This window comes from Apodemus sylvaticus, chromosome 6, assembly GCF_947179515.1.
Source record: "Apodemus sylvaticus chromosome 6, mApoSyl1.1, whole genome shotgun sequence".
NCBI lineage: Eukaryota > Metazoa > Chordata > Mammalia > Rodentia > Muridae > Apodemus > Apodemus sylvaticus.
In genome coordinates this window covers 96,531,474-96,548,401 of record NC_067477.1, presented here as the reverse complement: position 1 = coordinate 96,548,401, position 16,928 = coordinate 96,531,474, and the positions used below count along the sequence as shown (strand labels likewise).

The window sequence follows — 16,928 nt, the reverse complement described above, 5'->3', positions numbered from 1 at the left end:
GCTTCAGGAAGAAGGAACCTACCTCAGTTGAAGAATTGCCTCCAGCAAATTAACCTATAGCGAGTCAGTGGAGCTTTACTTTCTTTTTTTTTTTTTTTTAACTTTTTTTGATTTTTCAAAATTTATTTATTTTTTTAATTTATTTACATTTTAAGTGTTTTCCCCTTACCCTGGTTTTCTCCTCTCCCAGAATCCCCCTATTCTATCCCTCCTCCCTCTGCTTCTATGAGGGTATTCCTCCACCCACCTACGCACTCCTGCCTCCCCTCCCTACAGCTGGGTATCTATTGATCCTTCATAGGACCAGGACCTCTCCTCCCAGTGATACCTACGAAGGCCATCCTCTGCTATGTATGCAGCCAAAGCCATGTGTACTCTTTGGTTGATGGCTTAGTCCTTGGGAACTCTGGGGGGGGTGTGGTTGGCTTGGTATTATTGTTCTTCCTATGAGGTTACAAACCCCTTCAGCTCCTTCAGTCCTTTCTTGATTACTGATTAATCCAACTGTGGCTGATGTCATGGCTGGGCAGGTAGCCCTCAGTCATACATGAAAGCAGGCTGAGTAAAGAAAGCCATGGAGAGTGACCCAGGAGATAGCCTCCATGACCCCTGATTCAGTTTCTCCTTCTAAGTTCCTACCTTGAGCTCTTGTCCTGATTTTCCTCCTAGATAGACTGTGATCTATAATATTAAATAAACTCTTTCCTACCCAATCACTTCTGGTCACCACAGCAACAGTAAGCTAGGACCTTGCATCTCACAGGTATATCCAAGGACTTAAAGCTTCTGGGCAGTTTGAAGATGACCATGCAGTTAATGATTGGAGTGGAGCTGGAGCCATGGTCTCCCAACATCCAAACCAGCACAACTGGCCTCCTATAAGCCAAAAATTGATTCTTAATATAGCACTGGCATAAGTATAGTGCAGATGGAATTTAAAGCTATTTTCCTTCAAGTAATAAAAAGTAGAAAGATAAGCATTCCAACTCAGCAGCTCTGGAGCATCATTCATAATGGGAACCATGTGTTTGTGGGGATGTTCACATAGGAACAGCCAACCTGTGACTTATGCGTATACAGCCTTACAGTTTTGGCTAATGTCCTGTGTTGCGTGGGGAGGTCAGCACCATAGCTTGGGGCAGTGGATCAGTCAGTGTTGGTAACCAGCCCCTGCAGTACATTACACATGTATACACACATACACACACAGACACAGACACACACAGACACACACAGACACACACACACACACACACACACACACACACGCATGCATAGATGATGATGTGCATGCCATAGAGGATGAGCAGGGTTTAGAGAATGACCTCCAGTTCCAGTTCTTGCTTTTGGCCTTGTGGCAGGGTCTTTTTTTCTGACATGTGTCAGGCTAGCTGACCCATGAACTTTTTCATTTTTTTTCCGTGCTTTCATCTCTCATCTGCCATGGGAGTACTGGAGTTACGGGTGTGTGATACCATACTTTTCGTTTTTACATGAGTTCTGGAGACTGAACTCAGATTATCCATTGACCCACTCCTTTAGTGCCTGGTTTATTGCTTCTGATGGGCAATTGTAGACTTTGGGTCGTGTTCAGCAATAAGCTGACGAGCCACTTAACAGTCTGGGATGGAGTGTATCCAGCTCCAGGTCTCTGGGTAAGAAGTCTATTTTCCTATAGTTGACTGTAAACAGGGGTACTGCTCCACTGGGGTAGCTGATTTTGAAGAATGTGACAGTGAGTCAGCCATCACAAGAACACTGCACCATGGAGCTAATTTCTTAGAGGCAGCCATCTATTGTACATTCTATCAAGCTAATGCCCTTATAGGCAGAGAGTCTTTAGCCTGTTTTACTATTGAGTGGGTGTGTGTGGGGGAGGGAAGAGACCTGCAGAGGAGTTATAAACAAGAGATATCAGATATTTATTTTCACAGCTCTCTAAGGCTGGAGCAAGTTCAGAAAGCTGACAGATTTAGTGTCTGCTGTGGCCTTGCTTTAAGGCTTGTAGACTTCTCCCTTCTCACTCTACCCTTGTATGGGAAGAAAGGCCAAAGGACTTTGGCATTTTTTCTTCTTATTCTAAAGACACCAATCTTATGAAAAAGGCTGTGACCCCATAAGCTGACTTAAATCTTATTACCATGCCAAAGGCCTCCTTCAAACATGGTCATGTTGAAAGTAAGGAAAGACTTCAGCATATGAACTTTGGAGGGACCCAGCACAGCTTCCACCCATCTGAGCCCTGGGCATATCCAGATAACACAAAGCAAGTCAGTCATACTCTGAGAAGGGAGCTGTACAATTCATGTGTTCAATTCTCTCTTTGGGTAATTTTAACCCATGCTGAGGCATAGGGAAGATCCATGAGAAAGCTGGCTGAAGTCAAGAGCAGAGTGAGAGGCACATATAGAGTTATTTTAGATGGTAAGTTCCTTGATAGTCTGGGCTAGGCGTTTCTTCATTTCTTTGTGCCTTCTAGCAATGATATACAGACGACCTCAGAGCAGGAGCTTTCGCTCCTTTCTCACGTTCCCTTGTCATCAGCCCTGGACAACCTAGAACAGTGGCCCCTCTAGTTTTCTGACCCAGCAAATAAGGAGAAGGTTATTATAAGATTCCATGTAAAATCTTTTCTTCATTAAATTGTAATCTGTGACATTGACATCAGGTAATGTTCATAAACCTTTAGATCCTCAAATATATATAATATTACTTCTGTTCCCTTTGTTTCCTACTTTGAGACATTGTCTCATGTAGACCAGGTTAGCCTCAGACTCCTTGAACATCTGAGCATGACCTTGCATTTCTGCAGTCACCAGAGGCATCAAGCACCACCGAGGTTATGCAGTAATAAGAACTGAACCCAGGACTTTGTTCAGTCTAGCCAAGTACTCACGTGAGTTGCCTCCTCAGCCTAAATTTCCTGCTTTTGACTTCAACTCTTACCCTATATTTATGGGCGAGCAGGAGGGTAGAAGGAAGGGTATGTGAGGAACATATATCCCCTTCAGAGAGATATGTGGAGGCAGAAAACCATCTATGAATTAAGGACTTTCCTTCTGAATTACAAGTCTTAGATCTTGAAAAGAAATTAACAGGTTGGTATTTTGTTTGTTTGTTTGTTTTGTGGTGTATATTATGCATCACAGTTGACAAGTTACATGACTTATATCCTCTACTTGGAAAATAACTCAAGAGAAGATAACACAAAAATCTACTGGAAAGCACAGAGGGCTCCAAAAATTTCACAGAAGGTTCTTTGGTCTCCCTATTTAGCCATTGGTGGGTAGGCTTAGCATTCTCCTCTGAGATCCTGTAGAATGCGTTCTTTCTTTGGCCATTCATAATCTGGAAAGTTCTACCTGAGACTCGAGTCTTTGTTTTTCAGTCCCCTGAATGGGGTGTGAATGGTCACTGATTCACACACTAACTGCAACAGGATCATGGCAGGCAGAGTGTTGGATTTCCTTCTTTGAAGTCATCACTTTGCTTGGGCTCCAGCAGTAGGCACTGAATGACTGGAGAGCTAGGCTATGGGGCTGGGGAGATGACTCAGCAGCTAAGAGCACTAGCTGCTCCTCAAGAGGACACAGGTTCAGTTCCTGCAATTATATGGTGGCTCACAATTCCGTTTCTAGGGGAATCTGATGATCTTTTGCAGCCTCCATGGGACTGCACACTTACGTTACACAGACAAATAAACAAAAAAAACATGCAAGAGAAAAAGAATATTTATTTTATAAAACACTGTACAGACTACAAACATCTGTGTTCTGTACAGAGCTGCAGACCTGGGCACAAGGGTGGATGAATTCTCTGCCTCCTGTCACTCACCATGACCCAGCCACACTCACTCTGTACCTTCCATTATTTGCGATTTTCATTAACAAGGCACATTACTAAATAGGTGAATGCCTAAAAGCTAACTGGAGTTAACACTCAGAGTTATTGGGTCTTAGTATCTGTCTTCAAGATGGAGAGTGGCAGAGATAACGTCTAGCTAGAACCCATGACAGACTGAAGAACTGCAAGTGAACAGCTTGGAGGGACAAGCAGAAAGAAGCAGGGCTTTAATCTCTCCACCTTAAATCCTCATCAGTAACCTCAGGAAGGGGACACGGATGTCCCTCTGCTCTCTGATGAAACCGCACACTATCACTTTCAGTAGCCGTCAAGTCGGTTCCTGCCTTCCAATGCCTAGACAGCTTCTTCTCCAGACAACAGCAGGATCTTGGTCTGCTTCCTACCTGCTGCCAAGGGCCCAACAAAAGCCGTGTCACAGCAGAAAAGTGCTCCCTCCCTTACTCAAGCAGCTCCAAGGGTTAACGGAAGGCCTCCTAGCCTACAGAAGGTGTGAATCCATAACAAGGACTGGCGTGCACTGATGTTAACAGCCTGTCAGGCACTGGAGCTCGAGATAATGAGTTTGAGGCTAGTGGTGGGGCATTTCACTGGGTGACAGAGAAGCAGGAAGGGCTACAGCCAGAAGCAGGACTTAGAGTAGAAGGATTTCTGGGTGCAGACAAATGGATTTCCAAGAAGAATGGATCTGCTGAATGCCCTCCTTTTCTGTGAAATCAGTCAGTTGAAGCCATTGGAGGACAACTACAGAGAAATCTAGGAGACATCACTCATCACTTGAGCAGTCCTGTAGGTCACAAGTGACTTTCAGGGCATGGCCCATGTGGCTAGTCCAAATGGAAGCGTCTCTAAGTGTCCACCCACAGGGTGTTTTCTAGATTTTTGAAGATGTATCACACCCTCTGTAAGAACATACATCATTGATATTTTTGCATAAATTTTATGGAAATGATAGTATTTTTAGATGTAACCAATCCATTAAGTAAAACACTGTTTTTTTGCTTCCTTGAGTAACTTAATAGGAAACTTTGCCAAATAGACATCTTGTATTCAGTGGCCCATCCTGAATCACATGGTTCAGGCTGAACCTGGACAAAGATCAGACTTTTAGGTACCCAGAGAGCCATTTGAATTTTAGGTATTGAATTTATGTAGAATTCTATTTTTTTGGAGGATTTTTTAAATGTTTATTTATTGAATGCATGGTGTGTGTGTGTGCGTGCATGCATGAAGGGGGTTTCATGTGACCATGTATGTGCATGTGGGGACTAGAAATATACATAAAGTGTCCTTCTTAATTACATATGGCCTCAGTTTTTTGAGACAGGGTGTCTCACTAAACTGAAAGCTTCCTGTTTTGGTTAGAAAGGATGGCCAGGGAGCCCTCAGGATCCTCTTGTCTCTGTTTTCCAAGAGCTAGAATTACAGATAGACATATCTTCTCCTAGTTTTTAACATGATTGCTGAGGATTCAAACTTAGGTCCTCATGCCTTTGAGGCAGGTATTTTCCTGACTGAACTATCTCCCTAACCTGCTTGGAGGTGGTTATATGGTAGTCAATGATTTAATTATTTCACAGATGTTTTGTCTGCACACCAATATAACAAGTTGTATAATTAAATTCGCAGTGTAACACATGTTCTTTGTTTTATTTTATTTACCCTGATATCTGGATGTGCATCTCTGTGGCAGAGACCTGCCCATCTTGAGCTAGACCCTGGGCTAAGTCCCTGTCATAAAAATAAATAACACATGGAAAACATACCACAGTTCAGTTCTACAGTGGGAACTCAAGAGTTCTACCTATAGGAACACAATCTCACTCATAGACATACACATATGCACACAATTAAAAAGAAAATAGATCTAATTTTTCAAAGAACTACTGAGCTGTAGACAAGCTGAGCTCAGATAAGGAAGGACTGTAAGTGGGGATCGGGAACAGAGTTCAGACTAGAGCAGGCTCCCTGGAAACCCAAGACCTGTGGCTCCCAAATGAAACCATACTGAAAATGGGAATTTCCTGGGATGGAGTTCCAACACTGTCAGGCTGCAGGGGAAGGTGATACCAAGAGAAAACTGGAGAGTAGACATTGGACAGGAGTAAAGTGTCAGCCAGTTGTGACATCTGTACTAAAAAGCCTGCAGTTAAAGTTCATCCTTTGTTCCCAGACCCAGATGTTAGATTGGGAACCTGGGACCCAGATGTTGGGTTATAGGTGTAAACATCTCACTCTTTGGCCTGTTCTTTCCTAGAATGTCACCATGTCTGGCTTCTCAAGGTTCTAGCGACTCACACCATGCCTCTTGCTCTGGCTCAGTTTGTTCAGAAAACAAAACAACAAAGAAGCAGTTCTTTCCTTAGACAGAAGATGCATTTAGCCTTGTGAGTCTGGGGGTCAATATGCACCTGCCCTTGTAAGTCCAGCAGTCAAAATTCACCTACTCTTGTGAATCCAGGGGTCAAGATTCTCTTGTCCTCCTGAGTCGAAGGATCAAGATTTACCTGCCCTCATAAGTCCAGGGGTCAAAATGCACCTGCCCTTGTGAGTCCAGAGGTCAAGATGCACCTGCCCCATGAGTCCAGAGGTCAATATTCACCTGCCCTTGTGAGCCTAGAGGTCAAGTTGCAAACGTGTTTTAAAGCAGTCATTCTTTTCTTCCTGGAGAAGGAAAGCAGAGCAACACACAGAACTCATGAATCACCTGATACTCGGGTGCAGAAGAGCCTGGCTCAAGAGAAGTAAAGAGAGGAACAAGGAAGGTGGTCACTCAATTGTGGGAATGATGAATTTCATGAATATGATATCAGATCATGCCATTCATGAAACAGGCAAGGATCACACGGTTATTGCTCTGATCCAGGAACGTTTTCCTAGGTCAGAAATGGTTCATTCCGTAAGGTGCTCACTGTGATATTTGGAGGGCCCAGTTAAATTCCAGCATCAACATAAAAAAAAAATGCCGGGAGCTGGACAAGTACCTAAAACACCAGTACTACGAATGCAGGGGACAGATCTCTGAAGCTTACTGGCCAACTTGTCTAGCACAGGAGGTAAGCTATATCTTCAGTAACTGAGTCTGTGTCAGGAAATAAGGTGGAGAAAGACCAAGAAAAATACTCATGTGTGTGTGTGTCTTTATCCCCTCTTTTTCTACATATTCACATGTATGCAAACATACATGAACACATGCACATAGATGATTCACACATATAAATCAACATGAAAATACACATATGAACACACATGAACATATATATATATACACATGCACACATTAACACACATGAAATACACATATATGGACACTAAACTATGATATATGAGTATATTCGTGCATACACTAACACACATAAATATACATATATGAACACACAGGGCATACATGAGAATACACACATGTACATAAACCATGTACACACCTCAATATGTGCATACACATGTGTACATACATAAAGCCATGTACAAACACACATGCATATGCATGCACACATATACATGGACACACATTTATACAAGTGGACACATGAACATGCATAGATACACATGAATACACAAGGACTTACATGAACACAAAAGGTTTTCACTAAAAGGCTGGCCAAAAGGAGCCTGTTTGTTGTTTCAGACAGACAGTCCTTCACTCAATGCCCCTTACCCACAGTTCCACTCTTGTGGGTAAAATGCTAAATAGTATTGATTTTAACAGAATATTGCTCACCCAGAAAATTTTCTTATATCAGGTTTTGGTTTGTTCCTAAAATGTAATTGATAGAAAAGTCTTTCTAAGGTAGACTAGTACTGAATCCTCTACAGTTAGGTGTAGGCTTGGGATGGAGAAGTCTCCATATTATCAGTTTTGGTGAGCGTAGTGCCCTGCATTTGCTATCCTCAGAACAGCCAACAAGGTTGTTTCCATTCCTCCTGTTCCCTGCTCTACTGTAACTAAGGATGCATTCATCTCAAACAAGACTTGCAAATATGCAGATGATCCTATCAAGAACCTGTCAAGAGAATTATTTAATAAGTATCAAATTAGAAATATGCAAAGACTGATACAGCCAGAGCAGCCTTCTTGGTGCCAATGAAAAGGAATGAGGCTGTGAGGGTGTGAAGAGAGGACTAGTTGGATTCTAGAATTGTTACTAGATTTGGCCTCACTGGATACCACTAGCATAGGCACTGGGTGAATTTAACAAGAAGGATAAATGAAGGACAGACTTGACTCTATTACCTCCTCTGAGTTATCTGTGAGAAATTACAGAAACCCCTCTATGTATAACTTGGTCATTGCCCATGCCCCTGTCATATTCTACATGTGCTAATGGCCAGAAGAACAGCATCCTAGATAGCCAAGCTTTAAGGTCTTTGATAGGATGTTACCAGCAGGAGACCTTGAAATGAAATGGTTCAGACACCTAGAGAACAGGAGTGAAGCAGAGATGCACTTGAATGCCTGTCTTTTTGCTGCCTGAAAGTCCTTTTTAGTTTTCCTGTATGTGTCAGGGTTTGCTCCCTCTTCCCTGCCTACTATGCACAAGCCTTCATTTCCTTTAGCCAAGATTCCTTCTAAGTATCTCCACTCTCTTCTGCACTCATTTCAGAAATATTTAACACATTGAAATCAGAAGTCTAGATACACAATACTTTATTCCCTTATCTGTTTATCTGTCTGTCTGTCTGCATGCCTATCTATCTATCTATCTATCTATCTATCTATCTATCTATCTATCTATCTATCCTATCTATATCATCTGTTTATCCTATCTATCATCTATCTATCTATCTACCCTATCTATATCATCTGTTTATCCTATCTATCTATCTATCTATCTATCTATCTATCCTATCTATATCATCTGTTTATCCTATCTATCATCTATCTATCTATCTACCCTATCTATATCATCTGTTTATCCTATCTATCTATCTATCTATCTATCTATCATCTATCTATCTATCCTATATATATCATCTGTTTATCCTATCTATCTGTCTGTCTATGTATGTATGTATGTATGTATGTATGTATGTATGTATGTATGTATGTATCTATCTATCTATCTATCTATCTATCTATCTTTATACTTATCATCTATTATATAATCTATCATCTATCATCTATCTCTCCCTCTTCCCTGCCACCCTCTCTCTCTCTTTCTCTCTCTCTGTGTGTGTGTGTTTGTGTTTGAGTGTGTGTGTGTGTGTTTCCAGGCCAAAGGACAACCCCAAGTGTCCTTCCTCAAGTACTGTCTAGCTCATTGTTTGAAGGATTATTAGGATTACAAGCATGTGCCTTCATACCTATTCTTATAATGTGGGTTCTGGGGATACTTAGGAACACATGCTTGATTGGCTAACACTTTACCCACATAGACAACTCAGTTCCACTCTTAAACTCTTCAAGTTTACTAGCCTCAATGAATCTTCTCTTCAGGCAGCCTCTGTGGTGCCTTCTGCTATGTATACCTGATGCTGTCAGCCTCTTCTCAGCCACTACCTTCCTTGTCTGCTCTCTCTTTTAGCCTGTAGTTCTGTCTGTACTTTTCTGGGCTATGTTATTCAGTTTTTGCTCTCCTATTATCCCTGCCCTGCCTCCTGGCCTGTGTCTACACCTTCTCTGCACCGCAGTTTTCTGTACTGACTTCACGTGGTTCTGGCATCTATGATATGCTACTTAAAGTGTTGATTTATTTTCCCAAGCAGAGTTCCCATCTACTCCAGGAAATTAGCTTCTCTGTGGGAGCAGGAACCCTGGCTCCAGTTTGTTTGAATATCAAAATGCATTTTGCTGGGATTGAGGTGTTCAGCTGAGCTATAAGAAAAATAAAGATTTGTATAAAAACAAACACATGCTGCAGCAAAGCCTCCCATGCTCTCACAGCAATTAAATTTCCAGGGACTTTCTGCACAACCCACTTATCTATGACCTACACAAAATAACTATTTTGAGACTCTAACATGTTCTTGCTGCCTTAGTTGTATTCTAAAGAATGGATTTAAGATGCAAAGGTTAATATGAACAAAATGGAGAATTACCCAACAAACATAAATTTATGAACAAAAGAAAGATGTTTAACTATTCCTTAAAGGTTATGCCCAAAGTTTATTTGGAGCAAATTAGATTTTTCTTCTTGTTTTTGATTCAGTTATCCTGGCTGAAGAAGTGCTGAGGTGTTTGAGCTCCAGACAGAGCTCTGACTGCATGAGGTGTTTAGGGATTGGAATGAGGCCAGTTCCCTAAAGTCATCCCCCAACTACCACTAGCTCTCAGGCATCTTCCCTCCTAAGCCCTCTTAGTTTGAGGTAGTGATTAGTTAGGGTTGACACTGGAAGTAGGGCTAGGGTCCAGTTAGGTTTGAGACCTGTGTGGACGATGCTAGGACGAGAGCTTCATTTATTCTCAGATTTTTGAACATCTGAGCTCCTTAGTTCAGCAACTGAGTTTTTGGTTGCTGTTGCCCACGGTCTGTCCTACCGGTCATGAGTCTTGCCTCCTACACAATTTGGGCTCTGTGCTACCCCTAGACAATCCCCACCAGAGGCCAGGATCCCATCTTACTTTCTAAGTTTATGGTGAGCGAGTTCTGACTGCTCCAGGAGCGTTCGGTGTTGATGATGCCTCTGCCCTTTTATTTGTCCCTAGGGAGGTCAACACCCAGGCAGGCGCCTTCTACAGATGTGTCTTCCATCTCCCACAAGAATAGGCTGTTCTGTGTCGTCTCCTGACACACTTTCAGGATTTCCCAACTTGGCAGCTACCATGATGTAAGCGCTGCCTAGATTTCTCTAAGCAGGGGCCTTTGGGTTAAGGGTGGGTGGGACGCCCGCCCAGGATGCCCGCCCACCCATGTGCCTTCAGGAATCCTTTCCTTCAGAGGTAGCTGCAGCCTCGGCACCCTTCCTGGCATCATGCCCCTGAATTGCTCTGGCAGAAGGCCTGCTCTATGCTCTCCCAGGAGCCATAGCATGGTGGCTCTCTCCTGGGATCTGGGCCTGCGGCTCCCTCTCCAAACCTTCAAAACAGCCTTTGCTTGCTTTATTCTTGGTGAACCCACACCCCCATCTCACTTTTCAGTTCCTTTTTTTTTTGCTCAGCCATCTCTCTATCTGGATAGAGTTTGGTGACAAGTGTTCTATTTTATGGCAAGTGTTAAAAATGGATTTTTTAATTGGGTCAAGGCCATTTCCTGACCACGTTTTATTGCATAGGGACTGCTGTGGATAAGGCCTGACCCTTTCATAAAGGCTATGTCTAAGGGCAGCTGACCAGCATGAAAATCAAGTGATAATTCCTGTGTTTATTTTACACAGTCCTGTTATCTTAAAACACACATTTGCTAGTAGGCTCTTCCCATTTGAAAAAATATTCCCCAGTTTGAGGGCGGGGATGATCCTCCTGAACGCCATGGCCCAGCAGCTCTGGGTGAGAGCTGTATATGACTTCAAACCCAGACATTTGTCAACTACTCCCTCCTTAGATTCAGCTGCACCCATGTGGCTCCTGTGAATTTCTGCAGTAAGGATGGCTGTGCCTTTTTATGCCCTCTTCATTGGAGGACCCTCAATGTGTCACGGGAATGCATGCTTTACATCTAGATTGAGCTGTTGGACTTATCACTGAGGTGTGGTTCTGGGCAAGGCAGAGAAGAAAAAGAGAAGTGTGTGTATCCTTCAGGGCAAGGAGCTGAGCTCATCGGGATAGGTCTTGCACAGTTCTGTCTTTATCAATAGGGACATCACTCAACTGACTAAGAATGGACAGAGTGGGGTGAAATAAGGTAGGTCACCTCAGACATCCATTGGTGTCACACACTGGCATTGCTCCACAGCACTAAGGTCACTCTGGGAGTGTGCTATGATAACAGAATAGAGTGCTGATACTTTAGAATTTTCTTCTCTTTCAGCTATGGGTTTAGAATAGGGATATGAATATGGTACCTGCAGCCTGCCTGCCTCATCCTCACGTGTGGAAAGCTGAAAGGCGAGTGTGCACATTTGGTATCTATTCACATGGAAAGCAGAGAAAGCCCATGGCCACAAGCCCCTGTGAAAACATCATCAGTGGGTTTTATGGGAACAGAGCTCTAATTGTTTCAAAATGTTACCAAAGGCAGAAGTTACCAGTGTCTTCCAAAAGCATGACCTGGGCTTAATTCCAACCCATTACTTGTAGGGAATGCCTTCAGGTCACAGCAACACCCTTCCATCTCAGACTTCACAATGTTTTTTAACTTTTTTTACTAGATATTTGCTTCATTTACATCTCAAATATTTGCTTTATTTACATCCCCTTTCCTCATTTCCTCTCTAACCCCCCCCCCATCCTATCCCCCATCCCCCTGCTCACCAATCCCCCTACCACTTTCCTGACCTGGCATTTCTGATGCTGGAGCACAGAGCCTTCACAGGACCAAAGGCCTCTCCTCTCATTGATAAATGGGCCTATTCTTATCTCCTTGTACAAAGCTCAAATCCAAGTGGATAAAGGACCTCCACATAAACCAGATACACTGAAACTAATAGTGGAATGCTAATTCTTGATTTCTGGATTTCTTTTTCAAGACTTCACAATATTAGGAAGGTCTTTGGGAATTTCCTCTTTGTTAAAATGGAAGCAGGAGAGGGCCTGTGGGGATCATGGAAAACAGCCTGTGCATGCCTATGGCAAGGTAAGCTATGCCTTCCCTTTTTTGTTACATCTAGGATCTCAGAGAGTCACTTGTAAGCTTGGTATTAGATTCAACAGGTGCCAAGGTTGCGCCCAGCACCCAGGCAGCATGGGGCGTCCAGGGTGAAACACCTCAGCTTGTCTGCTTCCCTCACTCCTCAGCATCTCTGAAAGCTGCCTTGTAGGGCAGGCTGATTTGTATTGCTCTTGAACCTTACCTAATCCGAGACCGAGGAAGGACTATAACAAGCAGGAGCACAATTCAAGAAGTTTATTACCACTACACTCCTCAGTGGCACAATTAGTATGACTCTTTTGGTCTCTGCCACAGGGGACTGTCTAGCCAGAGCCTGGACTATGACGTGGCAATGAGTGTCAGCAGCTTGCAATCTCCTTTAACCTCAGGCCACACCCCTTGCTTTGAATTCCCCCTCCCCCTTTAAGAACATTTCTTAGCTTTCTAGCACTACTGAAGCTGTGTGCACAAGAGAAGAAAGAAGCGCGGGATTACTCAGAATCCCTTCTGCCACAGAGAACCAGAGTTGAGACTGTTATGATTCCTAGTCTTTGAATACATTTAAGGTCATATTTTCTCAGTGCTAACATTTTGTAGATTACAAGGTGTGGCATTGTCATCCTTGTGCTTTCTAGAATGCAATGAAGAAACAACCAAAGCATATTTTTATCTCACTTTCCGTCTGTCAGATACTCTGTAGTTTATAAACAAAGAGACACTGTTAGAATCACAGACATGCAGGCCGAAGCCCCCCGTCTTTCAAACCTCTCTAACTCTCCCACAGGAATATGAACTGAGTTGCAACAGGATGTGTACTGTCTGGCCTTTTCCATTTCCAGGTCTCTCTGGGAATCTTCAGGTAACACCGTGCGTGCAGGATGTGTCCTCCCTCTCAGCTCTCCGGCTCTGAGGACCAATCACATTTGATCACAGAAGTCATACAGAAACCATCCACTGGACCAGCAGGATGGCTCAGCAGGTGAAAGGCTGCCCTCACCTGATGGCTGCGTCTTGTGAAAGGAAACAGACTCCTAAAAGCTGACCTCTGCCTTCCATAGGCTGTGCATGCATCATGACACAGACACACCTGCATTTACACACATGTATAACAATGAAGTTTAAAGGAGAGAAACTAACTACAGAACAACATTTATGGGGTGTTTAGCATCAGCCTGGTGATTTTATTTGAAGGATACGGTATAGCATTTTATTTTATTTTATTTTATTTTATTTTATTTTACTTTATTTTACTTTATTTTAATAGGGCTTTGTCCCTCCCTTTCTGCTCAGTCAGCTAGTGGAGTCTGCCATGGTTTTGGGTAGAATGCCTTTTTTTTTTCTCTAGAAAGCTCTTCCAGATTCTTCCTCTAAGCTGAAGTGAGGTGACCTCTTAGATTCCTACCACAAATACCACTTTCAAGTGGCAAATTTCACTACATTTGAGAAATGGGTCTGTTTCTTTATATGTGAATCAATGTGGACCTGGCTGCCCTCTCCCGGCCTAGCATGGTGTCCAGTCTCAGGCTTTGTCTACCACTCCCCTGAGCTCCAAAGGAAATCCTAAGCTTATGCAACACAATATCTCTCACATAGAGCTTCCGGAAGCCTGAAAACCCAAAGAAACAGTCGACTCCCCTGAGGCAAAGCAGCCCAGAACACAGAGGTAGGCAATATTGGCAAGAGATGGGGGAAGGGAAGCTGTCTGCTTCCCTCAAAGCAGGAAGGAACTGACATCTCTAGAGTGTGCTCATGCATCACCAAGCCTGGACTCTGCTATGCTGAGCTCCCAGTATCTCTGTTGGTATAGTTACACGTTGGAGCCGCAAAATTCCAGTGGCCCATCTGAAAAGACCTACATATACACCTTCGTATTATCTTTTTTTGTTGCTGCTGTCTGTGTACAGGGGCTGTAGAGCGCTCCAGTATGAGGAGACAATTAGGAGGGGGCTGGATCACTGGTCCACAGAATCACTAGCTCCTGGGTGGTCAGAAACAGAAAGATGCCTCATCTTCCTCCTGCCCCACAGAGCCACTAATGCCCTAGACAATCACAATCAGAAAAATGTATAATAAAATGACTGTTCATATATAAACAACTGAATTAGATCTGGATTATCTGGTGGGACAATAATTACCTGGCAGGGAAGATACTGCAATCATGAAGGTGGTTTTCCCAGAGCAAGGTTTATCCATTGCACTCTGGATGTCCTGATTGACCCCTGCAATTTCCCCAAATGAGGGAAACTTGACTGTATAATGTGTGGTAGTGGGGGACTGTGTTCATTCGTGTTCTGCCCTGAAGAAGAAAAAAGAAAGAAAGGAAGGAAGGAAGGAAGGAAGGAAGAAAGGAAGGAAGAAGGAAGGAAGGAAGGAAGAAAGAAAGGAAGGAAGAAGGAAGGAAGAAAGAAAGAAAGAAAGAAAGAAAAAAGAAAGAAAGAAAGAAAGAAAGAAAGAAAGAAAGAAAGAAAGAGAGAAAAAGAAAGACATTGCTGTGTCAACCCATTGCAAGCATAGGACTCACCAATATGGATTTGCCTCTGTTATCTCTGGATATAGGATCTACCGTGATCTGTTTAACCATTAGTAACTACAACAAAATAAATATGTTTGTACAATTCCAGTGACCATTGGAGAATATTTTTTTATTTATTGATATATATTTTATTTACATTTCAAATGATTTCCCCTTTTCTGGGTCCCCACTCCCCACAAGTCCCATAAGCCCTCTTCCCTCCCCCTGTTCCTCCATCTACCCCTTCCCAATTCCCTGTTCTGGAATTCCCCTATACTCTTGCACTGAGTCTTTCCAGAACCAGGGGCCACTCCTCCATTCTTTTTGGACATCATTTAATTTGTGGATTATGTCTTGGGTATTCAAAGTTTCTAGGCTAATATCCACTTCTCAGTGAGTGCATACCATGATTGATCTTTTGAGACTGGGTTATCTCACTTAGTATGATGTTCTCCAGCTCCATCCATTTTTTATACTGAGTCTTGGAACTTCCAACTGGGATGTCTTAAGGGTTTCACACTCTAGTTCTTCTCTATAGGAAACATTCTTTTGCTTTTAGGAAACTGGTGTCCTTCCAGACAATCCAGATCTAATCCAGTTGTGTACATGAACAGTCATTTTATTATATATCACTAAGGTAGAAAAAATCTGTAATTGCTTGCAAGTGCTGGCAAGATAGCTCAATGGGTAAAGGTGTTTGCCACAAAGCCTGGCAACTAGATTTCTGTCTCTGGAGTACACATGGTAGGGGAAGAGGATGGACTCTCACGTGTTCTCTGACCTCCACACACAAACACACCCACATAAACAAACAAATAAACAAACAACACATAAATAAATAAATATTCTGAGAAGTCATTTGTAGCAATTTAATTTGAACCTTTTTTTTCTGGTCTCATGCTCTTAAAAAGTTTATATTCATTTTATAACCTTCTGGATAGCTTCTTGCAACTCTTTACATGCTTACACTTTCTTACTTTCTTATTGATACACAGGAAAAGGTTACATTTTAGGAATACTGTGCTGTTGTTTTTTGTTCATCCTAACAATACTGTTACAATGTAATGACATTTTGCCCACCCCCAGGTTAAGCTCTCTTTAGCTTTATTTGCATGTTTTGATATATAAAAGGATGCAATTGAAGATCAAGATATACATTTACTTTTACATGGGGCAGATATTTATTGATTACCTCATAACTACTGTGTACTATTGTTTATAAGGCCCTTGCTACCACTCCCAATAGATGTTTCAGAATTATCTTCCCTTAATTATTGAACAGCTCTCTCCATATGTTTAATGTACATCTAGTTTGGTATTGTCTATGCTTTTAAAGTATATATATGACATATATGTATATGTGTCTATGTATATATGTGTATATGTGTGTGTCTGTATGCATGTATGTGTATGTATTTCTAAATATATATATATATGTATGTGTCTGTGTATATATTTATCTGTGTGTATCTGTATGGGTATGTGTGTGTAATCTCACACATGTATAAGAAAAGTATGATGTAAAATGTTTTATTTTTCTGGATATTTACAATTTGTTAGCATTGTGATATCTTTCCTATTTCATTTAGTACATGCTTAGTTTCCATAGTATGCATTCATCACACACTAACTTTTCATTTTTATCTCATCCTCTCTTTCCTTCCTCCATGTACATTTGTCAGTGTCTTGGTTGTTTTCTTTTTTTCTTTTTTTAACTGATTATCTTCTTGGTGAAAGTACAATATTGAATCTAGCCTTTCAGGATTACACCCTATTTCATCAGGCAGGTGTTTGCCACAATCCCCTCTGTTGAAAAATCAGATTTGATTTCTCTTCCTTGCTCCATGCACATCTTTCTGATCCATGTC

General features: G+C 42.2%; 1 non-coding gene across 1 annotated transcript; it reads left to right on the top strand.

Annotated features, from left to right (window-relative positions):
- Positions 1-14,675: 14,675 nt before the first annotated feature.
- On the top strand, positions 14,676-14,843 carry LOC127688176 (U1 spliceosomal RNA). Its single transcript, XR_007978587.1, has one exon. It is a non-coding gene; the product is annotated as a U1 spliceosomal RNA (small nuclear RNA).
- The last annotated feature ends 2,085 nt before the right edge of the window (positions 14,844-16,928 follow it).